This window comes from Marmota marmota, unplaced genomic scaffold, assembly GCF_001458135.2.
Source record: "Marmota marmota marmota unplaced genomic scaffold, marMar, whole genome shotgun sequence".
In the NCBI taxonomy this organism is placed as follows: domain Eukaryota; kingdom Metazoa; phylum Chordata; class Mammalia; order Rodentia; family Sciuridae; genus Marmota; species Marmota marmota.
The window spans coordinates 2,961,978-2,989,527 of NW_026000223.1; positions in this window are offsets into that span (position 1 = coordinate 2,961,978).

Below are 27,550 nucleotides of genomic sequence, written 5' to 3' on the forward strand. Positions count from 1 at the left end.
TCTCTCATCTCTATTATGTAAGGACACACCAAGAGGGCAGCCATGTGTCAACCAGAAAGAGTCCTCACCAGAACCCATTCATACTCTGATCTTGGACTTGTGGCCTCCAGAACTGTTGTTTAAGCCTATATATATGAATTCAGAGAGAGCAGAAATAAATGAAATGGAGACTAAAACATATAATATATAAATGAAACAAAGATTTGTTTGTTTTTTTCTGAGGGGTGGGGTACTAGGGATTGAACTCAGGGGCACTTGACCACTGAAGCCACATCCCCAGCCCTATTTTTGTACTTTATTTAGAGACAGGATCTCACTGAGTTGCTTAGTGCCTTGCCTTTGGTGAGGCTGGCTTTGAACTCACGATTCTCCTGTCTCAGCTTCTAGAGCCTCTGGAATTACAGGCACATGCCACCATGCCCAGCAAGAGTTGGTTCTTTAAACAAGCTTGAGAAACCTTTAGCTGGCCTAAGGGGGAAAAAAAGATCCAAATAAATAAAATCAGAAATGAAAAAGGAGACATTGCAATTGAAACCACAGAAATACAAAAGATCATTAGAGGTTATGAAAAACTACATGCCAACAAATTTGATAACCTATAAGCAATGTAAAAATTCCTGCACATATACATGCGACCAATATTGAATTATGAAAGAGAATACCTAAACAGACCAATAACATGTAACAAGACTGAGTAATAAAGTCTCCTGTTAATGGAATGCCCAGGACCAGACAGATCACTGCTGAATTCTACTGAACATTTAAAGAACTGATACCAAATTCTCCATAAATTTCTCCACAAAATTAAAGAGAATGGCATTCCTCCTAACTCATTCCATGAGATAATCTATCCTGATTCCAAAACCAAATAAGGGGACACCCAAAAAAAGAAAGTGACAGACCAATAGCCTTAATAAATATTGATATAAAATTCTGAAGAAAATACTAGCAAACTGACTTCAACAGCACATTAAAAAGATTATTTATTCCAGGGATGAAAGGATTATAACAATCTATGCAAATCAATAAATGTGATACATCATATCACCAGAGTGAGGGACAAAAACAATATGGGTATCTCAACTGACATGGAAAGCACACTCCACGAAATTCAACATCCCTTCATGATAAAGAATGAACAAGTTACTCATGCAAGGAGTGTACCTCAATCTGATAAAGCCCACATACACTATGTAAAGACGGGGAGGGCAGGGGGGAGTGTTGAGGGAGTAGGCCAGAGTTACACATGAATTATTCTCTGATCTCCAGAGACCAAGAAGCACTATAGATGTGCTGACCTGGTTGTGAAAAATCCCTGATTCTTTACCTTGTTTCCTTTACTGTAGGAAAGCTTTTCAGTTTGGATAATCTTATTTGTCTATTTTTCTTTGTTCCCTGTGCTTTTTGGGTCTTGTCAAAGAGATCTTTGCCCATTCCAATGTCCTAACTCATTTTCTGTTTTCTTCTAATAGTTTCAAAGTTTCAAGTCTTACATATAAGTTTTTGATCCTTTTGAGTTGATTTTTATAGCTGGTGAAAGATAGAGGCCTGGCTTCATTATTTTTCATGTGTCTGTCCGATTTTCCCAGCCCCTTTTATTTAAAAGACTGTCTTTTCCTCAATGAGTGTTATAAGCACCTTTGTCAAAAAAGAAGTTGCCTCCACATGTGAGGGTTTACTTCTAGTCTGTCTATCCCGTCCCATTTATTTCTGATTTTATTTATTTGGTCTGTTTATTTTTATGCCAGTACCATGATTTTAATTACTCAGTTTGTAGTTTATTTTGAAGTAAGGGATTATATGCCTCCTGCTTTGTTATTTTTGCTCAAGATGGCTTTGTCTAGTCAGCTGATTTTTGTGGTTCCATATAAATTTTAGAATTTTTCTAGTCCTGTAAAGAATGCCACTGGTATTTTGATAGGAATTACATTGAATTTGTAAATCACTTTGGATTAGATGAACATTTTAACAATATGGATTCTTTCAGTCCATTAAAATGCAGTGTATTCCCACTCTCCTCTACCCTCTTCAATTTATTTTTCATTGTAAAGGCCTTTCATCTTTTATTAGATATTTTTATTTTATAGCTATTATAAATGGGATTACTTTCTTGATTTGTTTCAATTGATTTACCTCTGACATGTAACAACTCCACTCAGTTTTGTATGTTCTTTTGTATCCTGCAACTTCTGGATGAATTCATTTTTTTTCATTCTAATTGTTTTGTTTTGTTTTGGTGGAGTTTTGGGGGTTTCTCAAAATAAGATCACACCATCTGCAAACAATGACAATTTGACTTCTTTTCCACTTTGGATTGGTGTGACTTGGAGTTACTATGGTCATAAGAAAGAATCATGACAGTTCCATGTTCCAAGGCATATAACCCAGACTGGAAATTTATTGGGAATTTCAGAAGTCTTTCAAATGCCATCCACAGCTAAGGTAGGGCTGAATCATCTAGGAGGAAGAATGGGCCATGACAAGGTCAAGTGAATAGACTATAAGCGTCCATGGATTGCACACATTAGCCTCAAACCCAGTTCAGGGGTCAAAGAAGGCAATCCTAAGCAGAGATACAAGATAATTTAGGAGACAGTGGAAGGGATTAACTCCTTCCTTTCTACTAAAATGAGGCCAGGTAAGCCTGCCCATACTCATTTATTTGCTATCCTGTGGCAGAAAGTAGAAAAAAAATAACACCTATAGTTCAAATTTGAATTGGCTAGATAAAGTTCCATCTTATAAAGTTGCCTGAGACAGGCAACTTTCTCAAACATATTCATATGCATAGCACTGAGGCACTGTCATTTGGGAGACCCCAATTAGTTGGTAAGATAGGCTGCTATGTATTATGTTTCCAACTCAAAAATCAGAACATAAGGCTCAGTTTTGTCTAGAAACTTTTCCTTTTCACATATTCCAAATCTCTAATTTTGTAGTCAGTCCAAATCACATGATTATGTCACCTAAGAAGATTTCTCATAAGATCTTAATCTAACAGTTTTCCTCTCAGTCTTCTTTCCTCATGTTTCCCATAAACCGAATTGCTAGAAACTATTGTCTTAAAATAAAAGATCCTGTCTTACAGTAAAAGATTAAGCCATTAATTGGAAAGCTTAAGTTACATTCTCCTAAGAATATTAATATATTATAGAAAATAAAGGAGTGAAGTTCTACATTATATTTGTCCTAGCAGACTACCAAAGACAAAAAAGATTGATACTGTTGTTTGTTGAGGAAAGTACAGAAAGATGATCTAAAATATTCAGTTGATAGTAAAGTACGTTGGCAAAATATTGGAAGGCAGTTTGACACTGTTGATTCCATTTTTAGATACCTATATCTATTAGATTTCATAATTAAATTTAAGAATTTTCTATTTAAATTAGATTAAATAAAGATAACTTACTGGCATAACCAGCAAAAAGATTGAAATTATTTTAGGCCTTCAGCTTGGTAAAATCAAAATTCAAATCTTGCTTCCCTTTATAGTGAGTTTCACACTTCTCCAAGTATCTCTTTTTATTCAGTATTCCCTCCCATGCTATTCACAAGTGCCAACAAGGGTTACCATTTTCTTCATTTACAATTAAGGGAGGAAGTGTGTCTCTCCATACTGCACTGAATAAAATTCTTGATCATCACTCTAGAAATAAATTGATTAATGTGTCAGAAGAAAGAAGCCTAATAGGCTTAAAATTAAAACTCTCCCATGGTTGAGCCAACTCCATCAATTATATGGCTACTTCTAAACATTTAAACTGAACCTAAAGGTGAGTAGTAGGGTACTATTGAGATATTAAGGTATTTTCCCCACTGTTTTCCCAATGATCTTTCCTTCTGCCTGTTTAATGAGGCATCTCATCTTCATTGCCATAGGAAGGAATAATACAGCCCAGCAGAGATATCAACGTCTTAGCTTTTGAGTTCTGGGAGATTTGGTAGAACGCATGAACAGTTAGCAAATTTCTGCCTGAAGTAAGAAAAAAGCCTCAGAGAAAGGAAGTAACTGGGTTCGACATCAATTGAGACAGCCTCTCACCATGTCAGAGATAAAAGGGAGAGAATAGATATTGCAGACACTCAACCAATATTAGAGGACTCTAAGAGCAGAGTGACTCTGGGTTATTCTCTATCCATTCTCTCAAGTATAGGGTTGCTAAGGACAAGTCCACAAGATCTTTGAGACACCATTAAAAGATCAAACACCAAGACACACCCATTTCTGTGACTGAGCGCCTCAGCACCCAGCTGGGGAGTGTAACTCAGTCACCCATAAGCTTGGCCTCCCACATATTCCCCCTTTCTTAATATAAAAAAAAAAAAAAGAACGTGGGAAATTTTCTTTTAGTCACTTGGCTCTTGTGTGTCTTGCTACAGCCCCATGGGTGAAGCTATGCTTACCTGTTCCTTTGTAATATTACCCCTTGCCCTGTTTAGGATAGAATCTTCCATGGAAGTGCCTTGTGTGTGTCCCCTTCTCTTACTGTGCCCTTGGGTGTGGCCTACCCAGGTGTTAGTCAACCTGCTGACAGTGGACATCATGAAGATAGACTCAGCCCCCTGAAACCTGACCCCTTGCCTCATTTGAATAGCTTCTCCTCAATAAAAGGGATCAGCACATGCTCTCTCTCTCTCTTTCTGCGGACCCTTAAGGTCAGAGGAGCCGTCACAGCAATCCCAAAGGAAAAAAAAAAAAGATCAAACACCCACATCAGCAAAAACTATGTGGGAGAAATAAAGGTTGAGGGCAAAGAATTCCTGTTCAATGAAAAAGCAGAACCTCCTCCCCAGCCTTGGGAAAGACATAAATACCCAAGTACAGGAGGTCTATAAAATCCCAGATAGCCATGACAGGAAAAGATCCTCAAAACCACAGAAAGTCAAACATCAAAGATACTAGATGTAGGGGGGATAGGAAGGGCAGCAGAATAGAATAGACATTATGATTGCTGTATGTATATAGGTGACTCTATGACCAGTGTGATTCTGCAATCTGTACAATTAGAAAAAATGAGAAATTATATCCCAATGATTCAAATGTATGAATTGCCAAGATCATTGTAATGTCATGTATAGCTAATAAAAAATTTAAAAAAAAAAACCTACTAGATGCAGGAAGAATTCTAAAATATGCAAGAGGAGAGCATCAAGTCACATGTAAGGGCAACCTTATTAGATTAAGCATATTTCTCAGCAGAAACCCTATAGGCCAGGAGGGCATGGAATGATGTATTTCAAGTTCTGAAAACCAACAAAACCCCTGCCACCCAAGATTACAATTCTCAGAAGCCTATCCTTTAAAATCAAAAAAGAATTAAAGACCTATCTAGATAAGTAGAAATTAATGGAAATTGTGACCCCAGATCAGTCTTATAAAGATAATTAAGGGAGTCCTACACTCAGAAGTGGAAAAAAAAAGAAATAACTATTATGATAGCTTGAGAAAGCATAAATCCTATAAGAAGAGTAGAAACAAGGAAAGAATCAAACATTATCAATGCAATGAGCCATTAAACCACAAAGACAATAAGAGGAAAAAATTTTCAGAGTAACTAGAATAAAGTCAATAGAATGACAGGCATAAGTCAATACCTTTAATTAATATATCTGAATGTAAATGTTAAAAGACCCAAGCTGGCTGAATGAGTTACAAAACAAAGCCCAACAACATGCTGTCTACCACCTCACCAAACAAACTGAAAGTCAAAAGTTAGAAAAATGATATTTCAAGCAAATGGAAGCCCAAAGAACATAGGAGTAGCTATGCTTATATCTGAAAAAAAAAGACTAAGAAAATTAAGAAGCATCAAAGAAGATCACTATATAATCAAGGAATTAAGTAGTTGAAAAAATATAATCATTATAAACCCAGTGCACCTAATGTCATAGAATTTGATTATATAAAACAAACTCTATTACCCCTAAAGGGAAAGATAGACTTCAGTGCAATAATAGTGGAGATTTTTAATACTCTTATCACCAGTGAATATAACAGCAAATCAAAATTAAAAGTTAAAGTACACTATAGATCAAATGGACTTAATATAAAGCATTCCAGCCAATAGCTGCAGAATACATATTCTACACATTTAATCAGTGCATGGAATTTTCCCTAGAATTGTTGATGCATAGGCCACAAAATATGTCTTAATGTTTTTTTAAATAAAAATATTTTTTCTGATCACAATGGAAAGAAACTAGAAATCAACAGTAAGAAAAGCTTTAGAAATTATACAAATACATGAAACAATATGTTTGAAAGAACAGTAGATCTTCAGGAATTTTTTTAAAATTCCTTGAACAAATGAAAAGGAAACAATATACCCAAGAACTGTGGGATACAGCAAAAGTAGTACTTAGAGGTCAGTTAATAGAAACTGATGCCTACAAAAGTGTGGGGAGATTGGAAGAGAGAAAGATCTCAAATACATGACCTAATGATGCATCTCAAGGTCTTAGAAAAGCAAAATTAAACAATACCAAAAATTAGTAGAAGGAATATAATAAAGATCAGAGTGAAAATGAATGATAGTCTAAAAGAACAGTACAAAGGATCAATGTAACAGTTGGTACCGTGAAAAGATAAACTGCAAATCCTTTCACTGGAGGAGGGGGAGAGACTCAAATAAATTTACAGATTAAAAAGGAGACATTACAACTGATACAGTGGAAATTAAAGGGCCATTGGGGATTGTTTGAAAAACTATATGCTAACAAATTGGAAAATCTAGAAGAAATGGACAAATTTCTACACACAAATGCCTACATGATCTATCAAAATTGAATCATTAAAAAAAAACGTAATAGATCAATAGCAAATAATGAGTTGAATCAGTAATAAAAAGTCTGCTAACAAAGAAAAGCCTAGGACTGACAGTTTCACTGTTGAATTTAACAAACCTTTTAAAGAACTAACAACCAATGCTTCTCAGACTATTTCATAGAATTGAAAGGGCAGCAATTCTTCCAAACTCATTTTACACGGCCAGTATTTCCCTGTTACCAAAATCTTTCAAGACATCGCGTGCGCGCGCACACACACACACACACTAGAACAATATTTCAATGAATATAAAAGCATCAATTCTCAACAAAATACTACCAAATCAAATTCAATAGCTTAATGGGAGGATTAGATGAACTCTAGATAGGGCAAAAGGGTGGGAGGGAAAGGGAGAGGGCAGGGGGGAAGAAAAGATGGTGGAATGAGATGGGCATCATTACCTTAAGTACAGGTATGAAGACATGAATGTTGTGAATATACTTTGTATACAACCAGAGGTAGGAAAAATTGTGCTCTATGTGTGTAATATGAATTGAAATGCATTCTGCTGTCATATATAACAAATTAGAATTTTTAAAAAATTCAACAGCATATCAAAAAGATTGTACACCACAATCAAATTGGTTTCATTGCAGGTTGCAAGTATGGTTCAATATACCCAAATTAATAAACATCAAAATAGAACTAAGGATAAAAATCATGATAATTTCAATAGATGTAGATAAATTATTATGAAATTCAACATCTCTTCATGATAAAAGTCTTGAACAAATTAGATATAGGTCAATCATATCTCAACATAATAAAGCCTAGATATACCATATCCATAGCCAACATCATACCGAATAGAGACAAATTGAAAGCATTTTGTCTAAGACCAAGAACAAGAAAAGGATGACAACTCTCACCATTCTTATTCAAAATATTACTTGAAATCTTAGCCAGAATAATTATGCAAGAAATAAAAGGCATGCAGAGAGGAGAAGAGGAAGTAAAATTATCCCTATTTGCAAATGATTGTAGATACACAACAACTTAAAGACTCTAGGAAAAGAGAATTAGGGCTGATAAACAAATTTGGTAAAGTAGCAGTCTACAAAATCACCATACAAAAATGAGTCACTTTTCTACACACCAATATTAAACTTACTGGGTAAAAAATGAAAGTAATTTTATAAACAATAGCCACAAATAAAACACCTAGGAAAACAATTAAGGAAGCAAAAGACCTCTACAATAAAAATATGAAGTGCTGAATGAAGACATTGAAGAAGTTAGTAGAAAATGAAGAGAAATCCCATGTTCATGGATGGGAAGAATAAACATTGTGAAAATGTCCTTTCAACCTAAAACACTCTACAAATTCAATACCATGACATGAATCTCCATGACATTCTTAACAGAATTAGAAAAACATAATCCTAAAATTAATATAGAATCACAAAAGACCCCAAGGAGAAAGCGATCTAGCAAAAAAAGCAAAGATGGAGACAAAAAAATCACGTGATTTCAAGATATATCCACCTTGTATTATCATTAAAAAACAAACACAAATTAATCCACACATCTTTAGCCATCTGATTCTCAACAAGTTGCCAAAAAGGAGAAAAGTCAGCCTCTTTAACAAATGGTGCTGGGAAAACTGGACATCTGCATGCAAAAGATTGAAATTTGATCTTCTCATCCTATACAAAAGAAAGAAAGAAAGAAAGAAAGAAAGAAAGAAAGAAAGAAAGAAAGAAAGAAAGAAAGAAAGAAAGGAAGGAAGGAAGGAAGGAAGGAAGGAAGGAAGGAAGGAAGGAAGGAAGGGGAAAAAAACAATTCAAAACTGTTTAAATAAGACCTAAAACTGAAACTGCAAGAGAAAAAATAAGGAAAACACTTCAAGATATTGGTACTAGCAATGATTTTCTAAATAGGATTCTAAAAGCATAGGAAACAAAACAAAAAGTGACAAATGGGAATACATGAAACTAAAAAAAAACTTCTGTTAAATAACAACAAATCATCAGAGAGAAGACACAACCTACAGAATGGGAAAACTTATTTGCCAGCAATTCATCTGACAAAGGGTTAATACCCACAAAGTATGAAGAATTCAAACAATTTAGGAAATAAGCAATCCAATTGAAGATGGTAAATAATCTAAATAGTCCTCCAAAGAAGAAATACTAATGGCCAGTAAATATATTTTGAAATGCTCAATGTCATCAGCCATCTGGGAAATGCAAATAAAAACTATAATGACATACCATCTCACTATAGTTAGAATGGCTATTATCAAAAAACAAAGAAAATCCATTTTTGTGAGGAAAAATGATTTATTTATAAACTCTGCATGCCAAGAACTCTATGTCAGTGTTTCCTTGTGGGTGGGTTGCCCTGTAAGCGCTCCTGATGGTTTTCTTCCATGTCTGTGTTCTCTCTCTCTCAAGACAGGGGACATGTCTACTGTTGACTGAGGTCACCATTTCATTTTACTTCCTGCCAAAATTGGACACATGATAACTGTGAAGGCCTTACTGACTTAGTGAGTTAAGACCCAAGGAAATAACATGGGATTTTGATCTTTTGAAATGAGGTTTTGCTTCAATAAATCTTTTAACGCTGGTTCTCAGTCCTTTTGAGTCTCTGGCTTTTTGTGGAGTTTTAGAAAATATCTGGGATTCCAGAATCTTGTTTTCCTTTGCTATCAGAGGTTGATAACCTCACTGCTGTTTCTGTTGTAATTGCTCCAAAGTGTAACTGAAGAACTGAAAAATAACGTAAGAGCAAAAAGTAATGCAACAAGATGATACTGATGGCAGGGCTTAAAATTAAAACTATATCCAGAGGGGAAATGTTTTAATGTAAGTCTCTATTCTTTGGGAAGAAAAATGAAAACTCAAATTCGTTCACATGGTTATGTCTTAGAAACAAATCCAAAGATAAATATCAATATCAAATAAATGTAAATATCAAATAAATATATTTGATTTGATATTTAATATTTCCTTTAATTAAATTTAGTACATTAATGTTGATTATTTAAAATTTTGAAAAATACAACTAAGAGGCAAAAACCATAATGTACAATTTTGTGAAAAAAGGGTCACACATGTATGATTTATATGCTCCTCTTTTCACTGCTTTTGTCATTTAATGAAGGCCTTCCAAACTGTGTTTTTATTTTAAATTGCAGTGTATTCTATTATTCCTCTAGGTAGATCTTCCCTTTTTTGCTAAACATTACATTATTTCCAATTTTTCTTTAGTAAATAAGATAATGCATTGAACATCCTTGAGCATTAATTTGTTCACATTTGTTTAAAATATGTGCTTAAGACAGATCCTTTAAATTTGGAATTACTGAGTCATTGGGATGTATATTTTTGCTATTTCCTAGAATGTTTACATTGATTTATACTGCCAACAATACCAAGTGAGTGTTTTTGTTTTGTTTTTGCTTTAAGTGCTATTCTGTATAGAAAGCATGGATATTTCTGTGTGCTGCCTCTACAAGACTTCATTGTAAATGGCAGTGATATCAGTCTAAGTCAGTGAGTATTACTATTTTGTATATAACCTATGAGTTTCCTTTCTCCTTCCTTCCATATTAAATTCAGACAACATCAGCAAATTCCTAGACAGATTCTCTAATTGAAGTAGTATGCTGTTAACCACTGGTAGGTTGCTTCCAAAGATGGCTACTACAATCCTTCCTGACACCATGCGTGTGCCACACCTTATCACGTAGGCAAGGAGTCTGTTTCTCCTGCTCTTGGTGTGGCCTAGTGACTAATTTTGACTATTAGAATGCAGAAGTAGTACCACAGTGACCATTCTGGGCCTAGACTTTAAAAGGCTTTGTGACTTACACATGTCACCATGCAAAGAGACCAGGCTGTCAAGGTGAAAAAAGGAGATATTGCCTTCTGAACACCCCAGACTTCTCTGCCACATAACCAAACACTTGACAAGGTTCTCTTGAATGTTCAAGTCTCGGCTTAGTACTCTTCTGAAATCAGGCACATGAGTGATATCCGCAGATACCATGTAGTTTAGGAAAACTATGCACCTGACCTTGGCCAAGCACACAATTAAGAGGAATAAGAAAATTTGGAATAATAATTCCAAATCACTGTTTTGTGGTGATTGTAATGTAGCAATAGGTATCAAAACACTACTTATCTGTATTTTTAAAAAGGATATAGAAAAGACATTCAGCACAGTTGAGAGAGGCTGCTTTCTCCCTGTGTAATATATATTTCTTACATTTCATCTAATATTTATTTCTTTTTCAGAGTGAACCACCTGATTTTTTACTGGTTATATGGCCGTCCACTCAGAATAAAAATATTTTTTTCAGTCTTTCCTTGTGTCTACTGTGATAAGATGACTAAGTTTTAGCCAAGAAAAAAAAAAAAAAAACTCATAAGAACTATCATGTGAGGCTCCTCAGAAGTTTCTTGTTTTTCTGTTGGTGGTGGGAAGGGATACATTCTCTTCCCCTTCCAGTCCCCCCACTCACCCCCACCTTCTTCCCTGTTGGCTGGAATGCTAAAATAATGAGTGAGGCTCAGGCAGCCATACCAGGACATAAGGTATCATTAAAATGTTGTGAAACAAAAAATAAAACTAATTCAGTCCTTGATAATTTGGTCACCCAGCTGTCAGCTGCCACCAAAGTCCTGGACTGAACTGCCTGTGTTCTGACTTCTTTCACGAACAACAGAAACACTTCAACTTTGTTTCCACACATTGTAATTTGGGGTTCCCTATCATATGCAGCCCAATCAATTCATAGAATTTTTCGAATATCATAGAGGTAGACAAAAAAATCCAAATAGTCAAAATTTGACAATTTTTAAAAGCCTCTGAACGTGTAAGATTACTTATAATTGAAGATTAAAAAAAAAGAAAATGCAGTACTGAGAACTGAACCCAGGGGTGCTCTACTTTTGAGCTATCTCCCCTTTTTATTCATTTATTTATTTTATTTTTGAGACAAGGTCTTAAAGTTGCCCAGATTGGACTCAATATTGCAATCCTCCTGCCTCAGCTTCATGAGTAGCTGGAATTACCAGCATGCAGCACTACACCTTGCTAAGAGAAAAATCTCAAATTATGCCAAAATTAAAAGAAACAAACATATATAGGGACGTAGAAAAGAATGTCAGAAACTTCTCTTCAGAAACTATGAAAGCCAGAAAACAGTGACATATTCAAAGTACTTAAAAACTGTCAACACAGATTCTACACCTAATGAAAATATCTTTATTTTATTATTATTTTGTACCAGGGATTGAACTCAGGGGCACTCAACCACTGAACCTCACCCTCAGCCCTTTATTTTAGTTAGTTAGTTTTGATTTTGAGACAGGGTGTCCCTAAGTTGCTGAGGTTGGCCTTGAATTTGGCAATCTTCTTCCCAAACCACTGGAATTATAGGCATGCAACACAGCCTCCAGAATGAAATTTTTTTTTTTTAATAAAAGTAAAATAAATCCTTCTTCAGATAAACAAAAAGATTTTTTTTTGCAAAAGAACTTCACTGCAAGGAATGTTTGAAGAAGCTCTTTAGATTGAAACAATATGATATTAGGTGGGAATTTGAACCTAAACATAGAAGTCAAGATACCAAATACAGTAAAAATTTAAAAATAAAAAAGAATATAAATTAAAAATAAAAAATAAAAGACTTCTTATTTTTAAAAATATTAAGATAATTAAAATTAACTGTCCAAATAAAAGTAGTAATAATGTATTATAGGATTTAATGCACACAGAAGTAATATGCATCAAAAAAAATAGCATGAAAAATATAAGGGAGAAAATAGAAAGTACATTATTACAGGTTTTCACACTGACTGTAAAGTGACATACTATTATTTAAAAGTCAACTTAGAATTAAGGATATGAATTAACAACCCTAGAACATCCACTAAAAAAAGAAAAACATGAAGTATAAGAAATAAACATTGTGGTTATGGCATAGAGTGATAAAATCACTTATCTAGTAAATCTAAGAGACAGCAAGAAAAGATTCATATGAAATAAAATATAGATGGACTGGATGGGGAAAAACTGAATAGATGGCAAATTTCAATCTAATAATAAAAATAAATTATACCATAGCATAAACATTTCAGTTAAAAGGTACAGATAAAAAAAGATGATGAAGAAGATACTATTCTATGCTAATCACAAAAAAAAAAAACCACCCACATCAACTATAAAGACAAGGATAGGTTGAAAGCCAAAGGAGGGGATAAGTAATGTCATGAAAATCTAATCAAAACAAAAGAGTAAGAGAATGATAAGTCATAGACTATAAAATGTTTGCAAAAAACAACTAATATAGGACTCTTATCCAAGATTTACGAAGAACTCTCAAAATTCAACAATAAGGCAGAGTGGTGCATTCCTGTAACCCCAGTGACTAAGGAGGCTGACACCGTAGGATTGCAATTTGAGGCCAGTTTCAGCAATTTAGTGAAACCCTGTTTCAAGATAACAAAGAAAAATGGATGACAATGTAGGACAGTGGTAAGGTGCCCCTGAGTCCAATTCCCAGTACTACACACATGCATAAACCTCAACAATAAGAAAAATGATTAAAAATGGACAAAAATAAAAATTGGAGAGACAAACAGATACAGAAAATAAAAACTTATTGAAACAGACTCACAAGCAGAAACCCGCATGGGATCAAATATAGATATAGAAAAATCTGAAGTGCAATGAACAAATTGATGGAGGTGCAGTTTAGACAACTCTGGGAGCTAGAAACCCCAGGGGACCCGATCATAAATATCTTTGTTTATTTCCAGGAGCTCACCAGATTCACACAGTAAGAAATCAGAGGAAAATCCCTTCCTACTTCCAGGAAAGGAAAGCATTTTAAAATTTGCCAAAACAGTCTAATTGCATACAAGACCTGTGCTCACAAGAAGTGATTTTACCAGTGCCTAAACTGATGGAGTTTTATGAGAGCCTAACTGACATGGAAGTAGATAAATACATACAAGCTCCCTGTGGTAAATGGAAATGCCCAACTTCCACCCTATGTAGTCATCAGTCCCACCTAAGGCAGGCAAGGTGGTGATGGGGTAGAGGTGGGACTGCGCACCTGGTGTAGCACAAAGTACAGTGCCACAGGCTCACCAGAGACTGAGACCTAATTATGGTACTATAGACGATTTCTGCATTACTAAGTGTTTATGTACTGCAGTTTCTTTTACAAAGAACATTATTACAAAAAAAATTACAAAGCAAAGAGGTAGAGTAACCTTTAGAAACAGGCCTGGATATGGCAAGGCTGTTGGGAATATACGTACTGTATTTTATACCTTCATTTTTTTGCATGTTTTAATTAGTTACACATGACAGTACAATGATCTTGACATATCATACATGTGAATCAGATGGGATATAATTTCTCATTTTTCTGAGTATACAGGTTGCAGAATTACATTGGTCATGCAGTCACGTATGGGAATATCATGTATTTTAGACAACTGATTAATATGCTAATGGATTTCATGGGAAAGGTAAATAACATGGATGAACAGATGGATAAGCAGAGAGATGGAAAGATGGAAATTCTTCTAAAAAAAAAAAGAAAGAAATGTTAGAGATCCAGATGGGGAAAGGACCTCTGATCTTAAGGATATGTCAATAGAAACTTCCGAGATTGGAAAACAAGGTGAGAAAAGACTAGAAGAAAAAAAGATACCCGAACATCTAAGAACTACAGAACTTCTACCAAGTTATAACATATGAATAATAGAAATACCAGAAAGGGAAGAGAAAAATCAACAGAGGAAATGTTAAGAGAAATAATGACTGTTTTTTTCCTTCAACATAGGTCAGACACAAAATCCCAGACCTAGGAAATTCAGAAAACCTCAAACAAAATAAATTGGCATAATGATATCATTTTAGGTCAAACACCAAAGGCATAATCCAGAGAAAAAATAAGATGGACTTCATTAAAATTAAATACTTCTCTAAAAATTACTCTAAAAATAATATGAAAGCAAACACCTTAATGTAAGATCTGAAACTACTATAGGAAAATGAGAAAAACATTTCAAATTTCATACATTAGATTCAAGTTGGTTATGAACTCCCAATTTTACCCCAAATACAGATTGCAGAATCACATCGGTTACACGTCCACATTTTTACATAATGCCCTATTAGTAACTGTTGTATTCTGCTACCTTTCCTATCCTCTACCATCCCCCCTCCCTCCCCTCCCATCCTCTCTCTCTACCCCATCCACTGTAATTCATATTTCTCCTTGTTTATTTTCCCATTCCCCTCACAACCTCTTATATGTAATTTTGTATAACAATGAGGGTTTCCCTCCATTACCATGCAATGTCCCTTTTCTCTCCCTTTCCATCCCACCTCATGTATCTGTTTAATGTTAATCTTTTCTTCCTGCTCTTCTTACTTATAATCATGAACACTCTGACAATATTCTTTCTAATAGTCTTCTGAAATTCAGCAGAACACTTGCTGTTCATAGTTGCCCTAAGAATATTATCAAAATTTCAAATATTTAGTAGATTTATGGTGCATATTACTTATAAAATTATTTTATATAATAATTGATTTTATCCACTTGTTTGTATCTACAAGATGATCTAGATATTATTAAAATGGATTATATAATCAATATTATTAGCATCCAGAAATGACTTTCTATGAGTTTTCATGATTTAAACATTTCAATAAATGAACAGGGCATAAATTATTATATTTTTAATAATATGAAGATAGAAAGCATAATTAAAAATAGGTTAGACAACTTATTTTTCTTACCATGTTTGTTTTAGTTTGATAAAAACATTTTTGTTGATTTGACAATTTTTGCTAAACTCCTTTAGAACTTGCTTTCACCTTCTCTTTTCAAATAATGTAGCTATGCCATAACCTAATTAGGAAAACTTCAAGAGATAGTGATTATTTCTTATGATTAATATGAAGTGAGAATCTTGTTTTACTTTCTCAGTTCACAAATTTCTTAAAAATTTATTTACCTTTAACAAGACTGAAAATACTTTAACAGTGATCCTGTTCAAAGTAATGAAAGCTTAAAAGGTATTTCTCCTATATAATTTTTTAAATAGGCATATATAGAAAGTTTCCAAGTCAAAAAGGATTATTTGTCAAGTGGGTTGTCTTAGACTTGGAACACATTTTTCTGAGAAACAATGTTGTAAATGATGTTTAGATGTACTACTAATTCATGAATGTGTTTATCACATGTAGAAATGCTGCAAATATTATAGAGTGTATACTACTACTCTTTTCAGTAAATAAAATTAAAACTAGAAGATGAAATAAAATTTCATTTAATTTATGTACTATGCTTGAAGTAATTCCACTTTTATTAGGGATATTTATCAGGGTAATTTTAAAATACACATTGGTCACTGTTTTTTCAAACATTTACTTTGAAAAAATTCTATACCACATTATTGTTTTCATATAGTAAGTAGTAAACTTCACTGGATAAAATTGTGGAAATATGAAAAGTATGAAAGAATAAATTATGGAATTTTCTTGTAAATGAATGGAGTTGGAGAATATCATAGTAAGCAAAATAAGACAATCGCAAAACCAAAAGCTGAATGTTTTCTCTTATATGCAGTTGCTAATTCACAATAAGGGAAGAATAGAGTTATTTGAGATTAGGTAGAGGGGAGGGAAGGGAGAAAAGGGGAGGAAATATGGGGATAGGAAGTAGAATGAAACAGATATTATTACCTTCTATACATATATAACTGCATGGCTGTTGTGATTATACAACGTGTACAATCAGAAAAATAAGAAATTATACCCCATCTATATATGATATGTCAAAGTGCATAATTGTATTCTATATAATGTCATGTATAACTAATGAAATAAAAATACAAAAGAATTCAAGGAACAATAAATGTTGCTTAGGATGTGGGGGAAAGTGTACACTCATACATTGCTGGTGGGACTGCAAGTTGGTACAACCATTGTTTTTGAGAAATCAAAAAAACTATGAATGGAACCAGTATTTGACCCAGTTGTCCCACTCCTCAGTACATATTCAAAGGAAATAAAATCAGCATACTATAGTGACGCAGCCATATCAACATTTACAGCAGCTCAGTTCACAACAGCTAAGCTATGGAACTAACCTAGGTGCCCTTCAATAGATGACTGGATAAAGAAAACACGGTATATATACAGAATGGAATAATATCCAATATTTGAAAAAAATTAATAGAACATTCTTTCTTACATTGAGTTGGAATTAATTGAAATCTGTGAACCAAATTTTATGCCATATACTTGCATAACATATTTTACCTTTAAAAGATGTTTGAAAAGTTATTATTACCAATACAGTTTTTCTCAATTGAAAGAAGTCCAATTTTTCTATTCTTTATATACTAAAATAATCTGATTTGACTTAATATTAATATTTGCTAAAATTTCTCTTTAAAATGTTGTATTTGGAGTTAAAAACATACTGTAGATGTGACCTGACCAATATGTGGTAGGAAATTAGTTTTTAGGCATGTTACATTGTTAATAGAACTGTAATTTATTTCATATAAGTTGCAATCAATGTCTATTAAAATAGTTGATTTTTGAAATAAGATTTGTACCTTGGTTAAATTTGTGTATTTTTAGGTCAGTTATTGAGCATGTCAACTTTTAATAAATTCTGCTTGTTTTATCTGTTAAAAAAAAAACATTTCAAGATATCAGTAAAAGAAATTATTTCCTGAACAGTATTTCAATAGCTCAGGAAATAGGAGCAAAATGCAATAAATGGGATGGCATCAAATTAAAAAGCTTTGCACAACAAAGGAGATGATTAAAAGCATGAAGAGACAACCTAGAGTAGAAAAAATCTTTGCCAGCTACTCTTCCAATAGGATTAATATCCAGAACATACAAAGAATCTTAAACTCTTAATACAAAAAGAACAAGTATTCCAATCAATAAATGAGCAATGGAGCTGAATAGACACTTCTCAAAAGAACTAATGGGCAACGCATATATGAGAAAATGCTCAACATCTTTAACCATCAGGGAAATGCAAATCAAAACTACATTGAGATTCCATCTCACTCCAGTCAGAATAATCATTATTTAAAAAAATAAATAACCAATGCTGGTGAAGATTCAGGGGAATAGAAACTCTTATATACTGTTAATAAGAATATAAATTAGTAGTCACTATGGAAATCAGTATGAAGGGTCCTCACAAAGCTTAAAAAAGACCAACAATATGATCCAGCTTTGCCACTCTTAGGTATATACCTGAAGGAATCAAAGTCAGCATGCACTACAGAAACTTGCATATGTCTATTTGTTGTGACACTTTTCACAATAGCCATGCTATGGAATTAATCCAAATGCCCATGAACAGACAAATAAAAATTATGATACATACACACACACACACACACACACACATGTATATGTATTGAGTAACCAGAATTTTCATTTATTACTGGAGGGAGTGAAAAATGATACAACTTTGAAAGGTTTTTATAAAACTATACTCTAGTGTGCTTTGTGTGCGTGGTGGTGCTGATATTTGAACTCAAGGCATTGCACATGCTAGACAAGTGTTCAACCATTGAGCTACAGCCCCAGCCCCACTAAATACATTCAAATACATATGATCCAGCAATTTTAATCCTGGATATTTCCCCAAATGAAAATATCTCTAAACACACACACACACACACACACACACACACACACCTGTACAAAGATGTTACCAGTTTTATTTGTAATTGCCAAACTTTGGAAGTAACCAAAATGTCCTTAAATAAGTAAATGGACATATGAACTGTGGTACATCCACACAATGAAATATCACTCAATGTTAATAGGGGAAAGAGATGAAGGGCTGGAGCACAGAGGATCCAGGGGCAGTGAAATACTCTATATAATAGTATAATGATGGGTACATGTCATTGCAAATTTGTCCAAGTCTGCAAGATGTACACTACCAATACAATACCAAGAGTAGAGCCTGAAGTAAACTGTCCCTCTCCATCCCTCCTCCCAAATCCCTAGCAACCACTGATATTTTTACTGTCTCCATAGTTTTGTCTTATCTAGAATGCCATACTGATAGAACTTACAATATGTAGACTTTTCAGTTTAGATCCTTCCACTTAGTAATGTGCATTTAAGTTTCTTCCTTGTGTTTTCATGGCTTGATAGCTCATTTCTTTTTAGCACTGAATACTATTCTATTGTCTGTATGAGCCAGTATATTCCTATATAGTAAAACTCCAGCCAATTTGTTTCACTAGTAAATTACTTAAACCCTTTTTGTAAGAAATACTGCCACTTACACACAAACTCTTGGCACTGTAGTAGTTATACACACATTATATATATATATATATATATATATATATATATATATATATATATACACACACACACACACACACACATATGTCTATATATATGTGACTTTCATATACATATATGTCTACATATACATATATATCTGGTAGTATGTATTTTTTTATAAAAGAGTTTTGCTTTTAATGTATAATCATCGATCAAAAGATGACTCAAAGGAGTAAATGTTTGTACAATCTTCTGGTCTCCAGGAACATTATTTGATTGTATAATTAAAGATATTTTTGAAAATCTGTCTTTAGTTCTTCCCCCATATTCTACTATAAAATTTAGACATACAGCTAAGTGGATACATATTTTCTATTCAAATGAATTGGTAATTTTAAATATAAAAAGAAACAAAGTTAAAGTGTGATATGATAATAGTTATATGTGTTTATATAAAATATGAGACTCCAATTAACATTTGTGTTTGCCACATCAGGTTACATACTCTTGGTGGGACACTGAGAAGGACCACATATTCCCACTTCTCTGCTGTTAATGATGCTTCTATAGAAAGTCTTGGGAAGCACTGTAATAGTTAAGCACATCATTCTACTGCAAGTGTTTAGTGTTCCACTCTGCAGTGAAGGATCATGCCAGCATACATGCCCAAAAGAACACTGGATCTAATTGCTTTTTCTGAAGTTTCCATTAGTGCATTTGTTCTATTTGCTTTCTGTAGTTCCAGGCTGTGGGTGATTTCTGCAGAGTTTTGTCTGGAGTCATTTTTGTAGCAATGGAAATGTTGTGTAGAAGGTCTTCTCTTTCTTTGCCTCTTTTAACATTTCCCAGCATCATTCCTGATTTAAGACCAGAGAGCAGCATTTCAAAGAAGTCAGTTGTCTTGTTCAAGGTCATAGTCCCAAGTCACCAGCGTAGTTATTATTACAAAGCTGGACTCTGAATGCCCAGGGGGAATGACTCTACCACCAACTAGTTTCTGAGCTTGGGTGGGAGCCCAAGTCCCAGTCTTAGGTGTGTGAGTGGGTGACTGGGGAAGTATTTTAACATATTTACGCCTTAGAGTCCTCATGTGTAAAATGGGAAGAACATGAACTACATCACTAGTTTTCAAACTGATGCAGCACCTCAATGTCTTCCACTAGGAACTAGGGAATAAGGGGTTTCTAGGCCAGATGAAGGTGTAAACTCAATAGGGATCCTTTTTTGGAAGAACTAAACAACCCAAGAAACATTCTCTGAGGGTGTTCAGTTTGCTTCATAGGTTGTTTTCACTTTTTTTCTCTTTGCAAAATATTTTTCAGGATTAACAAAAGTTACTCAGTTCTCAATTGGCCTGTATCCAAATTTAGTCTTTAAGACCAACTGTCTATATATTAAACAAAAAGTTCATCTTCTTAACAGAGGCTTATATTGCCTTCTATATTTAATTTAGTCCATGACTAATTAAAATGGGCAATTCTTTCTCTACTTGGAAGATTTTCATCTAATATGTAGATCATTTGTAGACTAGTCTCTGGAATCTTTCTCCTTCACTAATGGCATTTTATATGCCAGCCAATTCACATTAATATTTTTAAATGGATGAATTGCTACTTCCCAGAGTAAGAGCAAATCTGTCCATCTCTTAATTATTTTGTTTTTACTATTTAAATCATTCCAATTACTTATAATACATGTCAAAAGCAAATTTTTCAGAACTTAAGGGGGAAATTAATGATTAATATTATTTCATATATAATCCCCAAGTCTTAGACACTATTTTAAAGAAAAGGATCCATGAAACACTTTTACAAATATTTAAAGGTTACATGCTGTGTAGTGCACTCATATTATTAAAAAATCATTAACAAAATATACTACAGGACAATGACTAGGACATTATCATATATTTTCATCAATAATTAATACCAAAGTATTCTTGCCAGGATTCAAAGTTAATGTGGAGATGCCTAAAATAATAGATTTTTTATCTAGATAAGCTCCACTGATGGAGTCCATTGAACCAACTGCCTGTTAGAGCCGATTGTATAGTTTAGAAAACAGGTTCAAAAAGGCAATTTTCAAGGACATCTAGAAATATACTGGTTGGTACAAGGCAAGATCCAGGAATATGTTTTTGCTTCAAAGAAATCATGAGAATGATTAAAAATGATCTGGGGCTTTTGTGTTGCTTAAAAGCTGTGGGAAGAACAACTCAACCTCTGTCAGCTTTGGTTTCCAATCACAATAAAGTACATAATTATCCTACCCTATGGCATGGTTGCGAAGATCATTTGAAGTAATTGTGTGAAAGCAGCCTATAAGTACAGTGGTGTCACTCGTGGAATACTAATGTGTATTTTGGTCTCTAAGAAGGAGCTGTCACTAATGAGGTCTGCAAGAAGCTGGAATGTTATGGTGCCCCTAACAGGGAGCACTTTACTTCTTACCAAGATTAAAAGTGACGGATACAGATATCCCCTTGGTTCCTTGGATTACCTTAAAAACAGGAAATTGGTTCTTCCAAATCAATACTTACTCTAGCTCTAACTATAACTTTAACAGCTGTTTCATCTATCCTAAATAGAACTAGCTACACCACTGAAATCTGAGCATATTCCATGTGACTGACAGCTTTTTCCTGAAGCTATAACTGAGCCTGTTGGATAAAGGTTAATTGCTAACTGTGGAGTGCTAATGATACCACATTGATGAAATTACAGGATCACTGATAGAGAAAAGGCTGCTAACGCACTGGAAGCTAGAGGGAAGCTCTAAATAATAGTTATTGATTTGTTTCTCTGAAGGCCACTAAGTAGCACAAACGAATCAGAAGAACAAAAATTATCCACAGGGTTTCCACTCATTTATAATTCATTTCTCAGCTTCCAATTTTCTACCTGCCAATAGCAAATTATAATTTTAATAATTATGCGCCTCAAAATAAGTAGTTTATGCCTTAAAAATACTGCAAATTATTCTTTATTTCCCTAATATTGAATTGAATCTCCTTTTATACATGGTGGTAGTAGTATTGGAGATTGAACCAGAGGTGATCTACTACTGAGCGATACCCCCAACTCTTCTCATTTTTACAGAGGCAGGGTCTCCCTAAGTTACTGAGGCTGAACTTGAACTTGGTACCTGCCTGCCTCAGCCTTCTGAGTCACTAAGATGACAGGTGTGCAGTACCATGCCCAGCTAATCCTCTGTTAAGGGTGGGCTATAGAGTATAGTAATCAGGCAGCATTTCTCGAACCTCATCATGACTTAAAGATAAATGAAGGGCCAGAAGAGAGGTGGATTGAAAGTATTTATAAAAAGTTACCTTCACAAAATGCCTCATTATCCAAATTCCCAAGCTAAACTTCACTCTTGCTCAAATTCGGCCTTGAAATTTATCTCCATGGCTTGCCCTCCCTGTCAGTAGAATGAGCCCCACTCTCCACTCCAGCTGGTGCTTTCCTCCAATGTTATGCCCTTCACTATTAGCACACATGGACCAAGAACCTCAGACTAGGCTCTTATTAAATTAAATACACAGTGTCATGTAATTATATTCACTCTAGGAGGTTGGTATTATTATCCACATTTGATAGCTGAGGCAACTGGAGGTTAATAAGCTCTCAAGTTCAGAGTTGGTCATGTCAGAACTGGAAGGGAATTTCTTCATCCGTGAAGGCTCCCACAGTTTAGAAAACATTCATCCTTATCACTTACCAAGCTTTTCATTAGGGATCCCAGATTTTTAAACCAACACATTAAGTTTTCTATTAAATTTGTTTAGGCCAACTGAGAGATCCCAACCAAGTCCCCTGTCTGTGATTTTAGTAAATTTTTAAATGACAAAGTGTTTATCTCATAACAGTGACACCAAGTGTCTGTCTGGTTATTCCACACCAAGTAACTTTCCAGTTCTCTGCAGATACCAACTAAGTATCTTACAATTTAGTTTAATTTGGATTCTGACCATGTAGAGTTTGGGCAGACCCAAGACTCAGGCCATGAATCCCCATTTCAGATGCCCATGGTGAGTAGTGAGTTTCCAATTCGTCCACACTACATGACTACAAATCAGGGGTGTCCACAAACCCCTCCTCAGTTTCAAAAATTTGCTATGACAACTCACAAACCTCAAAGAAACATTTTACCTACTATTCAGTCTATCATGAATGACCTAAATGAATAACAAGCTGAAGTTATTCAGAGGGAAAGGTATGAATGTGCCTTGAACACAGAAGCTCTGTCCCATGGATGCAGGGAACGCCATCTTCCTAGAATGTAGATGTGTTCACCAACCCAGAAGCTCTCTGAATCCCTTCATTTAGGATTTTTATGGTGGTTCCATTGCATTGCATGACTGGTTAAACCACTGGCCATTGGTGATTAATTCAATCTCCAACCCTTCTCCCCAAAGAATGGAAGATAGGGCCAAAAGTTCCACTCCTCTAATCACATGGTAATTCCCCTGAGAAACTGTCCTCCAAGTGTCAACCCATTAACAAAAACTCAGATGTAGTTGAAAACGGATTATTGTGAATAACAAAATATGTTCCTGTCACCCTTATCACAGAGTAAGTTACAAGAGTTTTAGAAGCTCTCTGCCAGGAACCAGAGAAAAGACCAAATACTTATTTCTTACAATGACGCATTTTAGATTTTTTTCTAATTAGTAGACCCATCATCTTAAGGTTGGTATAAATTTGGATGGTATATTGCTAAAGTGTGCTCATTTGCACCCAGAAAAACACCAAAGGATAAGAGAGGAAAGTGCAATGATTGGTCAGCTCAAAGAGAAATGGATAATTAGAATTTAGGGGAATTGAGGTAGTCTTCAAAGAGTGAAAATGAAATCTTAAACTCTTGAATCACATACACACATGCTTTAAGTGATCCAAATCAATTTTGTAGTCTGATTTCCATGCTCTAAGATTTAACAACACCAGCAATTACTGCACTAATAAAAGTTTGGGAAAAAAAATATGTGACTATTCCAAATAAATTAAAAGTCTATGACAGATCAATTAAAAGGACAATGTAGCATAAAGCCAAACTTCAATTTATTTTAGATCTGTGACTTCATTGCTTTGTAATCAGGGGTGGTCTATGGCAATAACTGGATCAGAAAGAATAGAAAACAAAAGATGGCATTTTTAAGTATCAGGCATTTCATAACAGAACTTTGGCATAATGAAATTATAAAAGTAGATGATTGGGTCTACATGAACAACTGTGACAGTTGCATTAATGAATTCTTTAGTGACTGTTTATAAGCATTCTCCTCCAGCTGTCCTCAGTTCATCATAGCACTAGTGAGAAGAAAATAATTGCTGCAGTCATAAAAACAGAATTCCCAAGCTATGTGGGACTTTATTTTTAGTCTAGCTTAATGTCATTCTAGTACATTAAGAAGGACACAAAGGTCCAATGAAGTTAAGTGATGGCACAAGATGCCAAAGTCAATTAGCTTCTGTGCCTGGACTGCAGTTAACATCTTCTATCTCCTAATTCACTTCTCTTCCAGCTCCCCCCTCATTTTCTTCATCATTCATGCTTTTCTGTAGTTTGGTACAGGCAGCAGAACTTTGTCATTCCTATCTTCCCCTGGTGATCATCTAAGAAAATGTGCCAGGAGCACACAGAGGAGGAAAATTCCCCTTTAACCATGGATCAATTTTATTCACTTTTATTTTGCTACTTTATTGTCCATTTGTAGCAAGAACTTAAACTCTTCACTTTTGCCTGCAAATGTGCAATGGGTAACTAAAAGCAGGATTAAAATTGGCATCCCTGCCTCCATTTTGCATGTGTTTCCAGTGACACCTTGGACCCCAGGAACAACAGGATTGATTGATAAACATCTCATATTAAACCAAAGCTACCCTTCAACATGCAAAGATTTGCATCTCTATAAATTCAGCAATAAATAAATAAATAAATAAATAAATAAAGCTCACATGGACTTTTGCATGGCTGAACAGAGAAAAGAGGTCCTAAATATCCTCTGATTTTACACTTCATAATTTCAATCTGAAGGATATGAGATAGAAGTAGGAGCAAGCTGAGAGTGATAACTAGCACCTGAGATCATGCTCAGATAGACCATACCTGGCCAAGAGCTCTGCTCTGACAACTATGCAAACACTCCAGCTATACAAACTCCCAATCCTTGCCCTCATTCCCTTTTCTATAGAACCCCAAAGTCATTGTCAGCTCCTCGAAGTCAGGCTACATGAATTAAAGTTCCTTTTCTGCTTGTTATCATCACATTTTCCATTTAGTTTGGGGGCAAGTGGCTGGACCTGACTTGTTGGACCCTCAGAATCAGGCCTCTGGCCTAAGGACGTTGGTAATAAATTCTTTACCTAAAAACCACATCTCTTTCAAAATATTCTCTGCTGCAGAAATATGAAGAACCTTCTAGTGAGTTTCCATAGAAACAGTTTCTGAAAACAAAAACATATAGCTCAGTTTGGACTGTAGGTCTATATGTACCCTCCAACTTCTTGCTGGGGTGTTTGGCTCTCTGGGAGCTGTTGCAAATGCTCTTTTTCAGGATCTCGAGTACTAGTTATCACCCTCAGTTTGCTCCTACATTCTTCAGAGTGAAATTATAAAGTATGCAATCAGGAGATTTAGGGCCAATTTTCTATGCCCAGCAATGCATAAGCTCTTATGAGCTTTATCTTATTTTGCTGAACTTATGCAGATGAATTTCTTGAAATTTCATGTCATTTTTCCCTAGTTAAAAAAAATCTTTTAGGGGATAGCCACCACTGAGAATTTCTGAGTTACCTTGGGTCACCATGGTATTCCCTTTACTGTCCCTAGAGAGAGCAAGATACTTGTTGGAAAACCAAAGTCCTGGACCCCACCCAGGTCCACCAAATCAAAACCTGCATATTTATCAAGTTTCCAAGTGACTTTAATGTACATTAAATTTTGAGGCCCTCTGCTCCAAAGATAAAAAGTGGAGAACTGGGGCAAATTCTACTGGTAGCAGATGCTCCCAAGTCTTTCTACTCAACACAAGGTCCACAAAGAGCCTCTGCGCCACCTGTGAGCTCCTCAGAAATTCAGAACCCTCACTGTCAAACTGGAGACATAGAATCTGCATTTTAACAAGATTCCCTGGTGACACTTTGTGGAATAAAAATTGAGAAGCGCTGCTCTAAAAGTGGCATGAATTCCATAGTGAAGGCCAAACTAATTCCTCTTGCTTGAATCACTTGGGTAATTGCCACTATTTTCCCTTGTCTTTCATAAGGTAGAGCATTAGGCAAAAGCCATCTTTGATAGAAAGATTTCAAGAGATGCCATGTTCCCCAGAGCTGCCCTGAACAACTCTTGTTTTGAAGGCAAATTCTCTCAGCACCCCTCACAAAGAAGACAGCCTCCGGGTACTGCTGACAACTGTTCCAGGAAAGCAAGCTTGCCTCAGGAAAGGCCATGAAATAACCTCCTTACCCCAAAATCCTGGAGTCGCCTTGAAGGTTGATGATGTGTAAAGCCCCACTGGTACATTTATTTAGCTGTTTAATTCATTAAAAATCCTGAGTAAAGTCTGAGTAGGAATCCCACCTAAGAAGGTCATAAATAGATCTCATTGGCAGCACAGCTTTCTTAGACTCTCCTCCTGTTAAATTACAATTTCACTTTATTAATAAAATTAGTCATTAGCCAACTTAGCTTTGTGTCCTTTTAAACCCACCTGTTTTCTATGGTTTAAGGGAAATCCCATACTCCAAACTCCTAGGGGCAAACTATTACTGCTTCTTTATATTTGTAGCTTCAGGACCTAACACAAAATTTGGCATTATGATTCATGCTAAGAGAAACTGAACTTAAAATTTGATTTCTGACCTAATTAATTGGTTTTCTTGTGAGGCCTTGAGAAAATCATTTAACCTCTCTGAGCCCTTGTTTCTTTATGAAAGGGAAAGAATGCCTAACACAAACTGTTGTCAGGGCTTTATCTTTTGCTTTTTTAAGATAAAAGGAGAACTTTTCGAGAATACTTTTAAAACTGTAAACTGTTTTACAAAATTTTTTTTCCACAGGACTGAGGATCAAACCCAGGGTCTTGGGCATGATAGGTTTGTGCTCTATCACTGAGTCATATCCTCAACCCCTGACAAATGTTATTGTTTGGTGCCAAATTGATGAGATTCAACTCTTTGCCTACAGAATTCTGTTCTTTTTCAAAAGTTCCTGGACCCTCTGCTTTTCTCCCTCTTCTGATCTACTCATGGTGATATCATCAGTAGCATTAGATCTAACGCTAAGGGCTGTGGTGCCCCCTTGCAGATACCACCCTGAACCCTCAATTTTCCCTCCTTTATCTTTCATCTTCCAGCCAGGCTTCTGAAACGCAACACCGCTTGTGCCAATGCAGTCACTGAC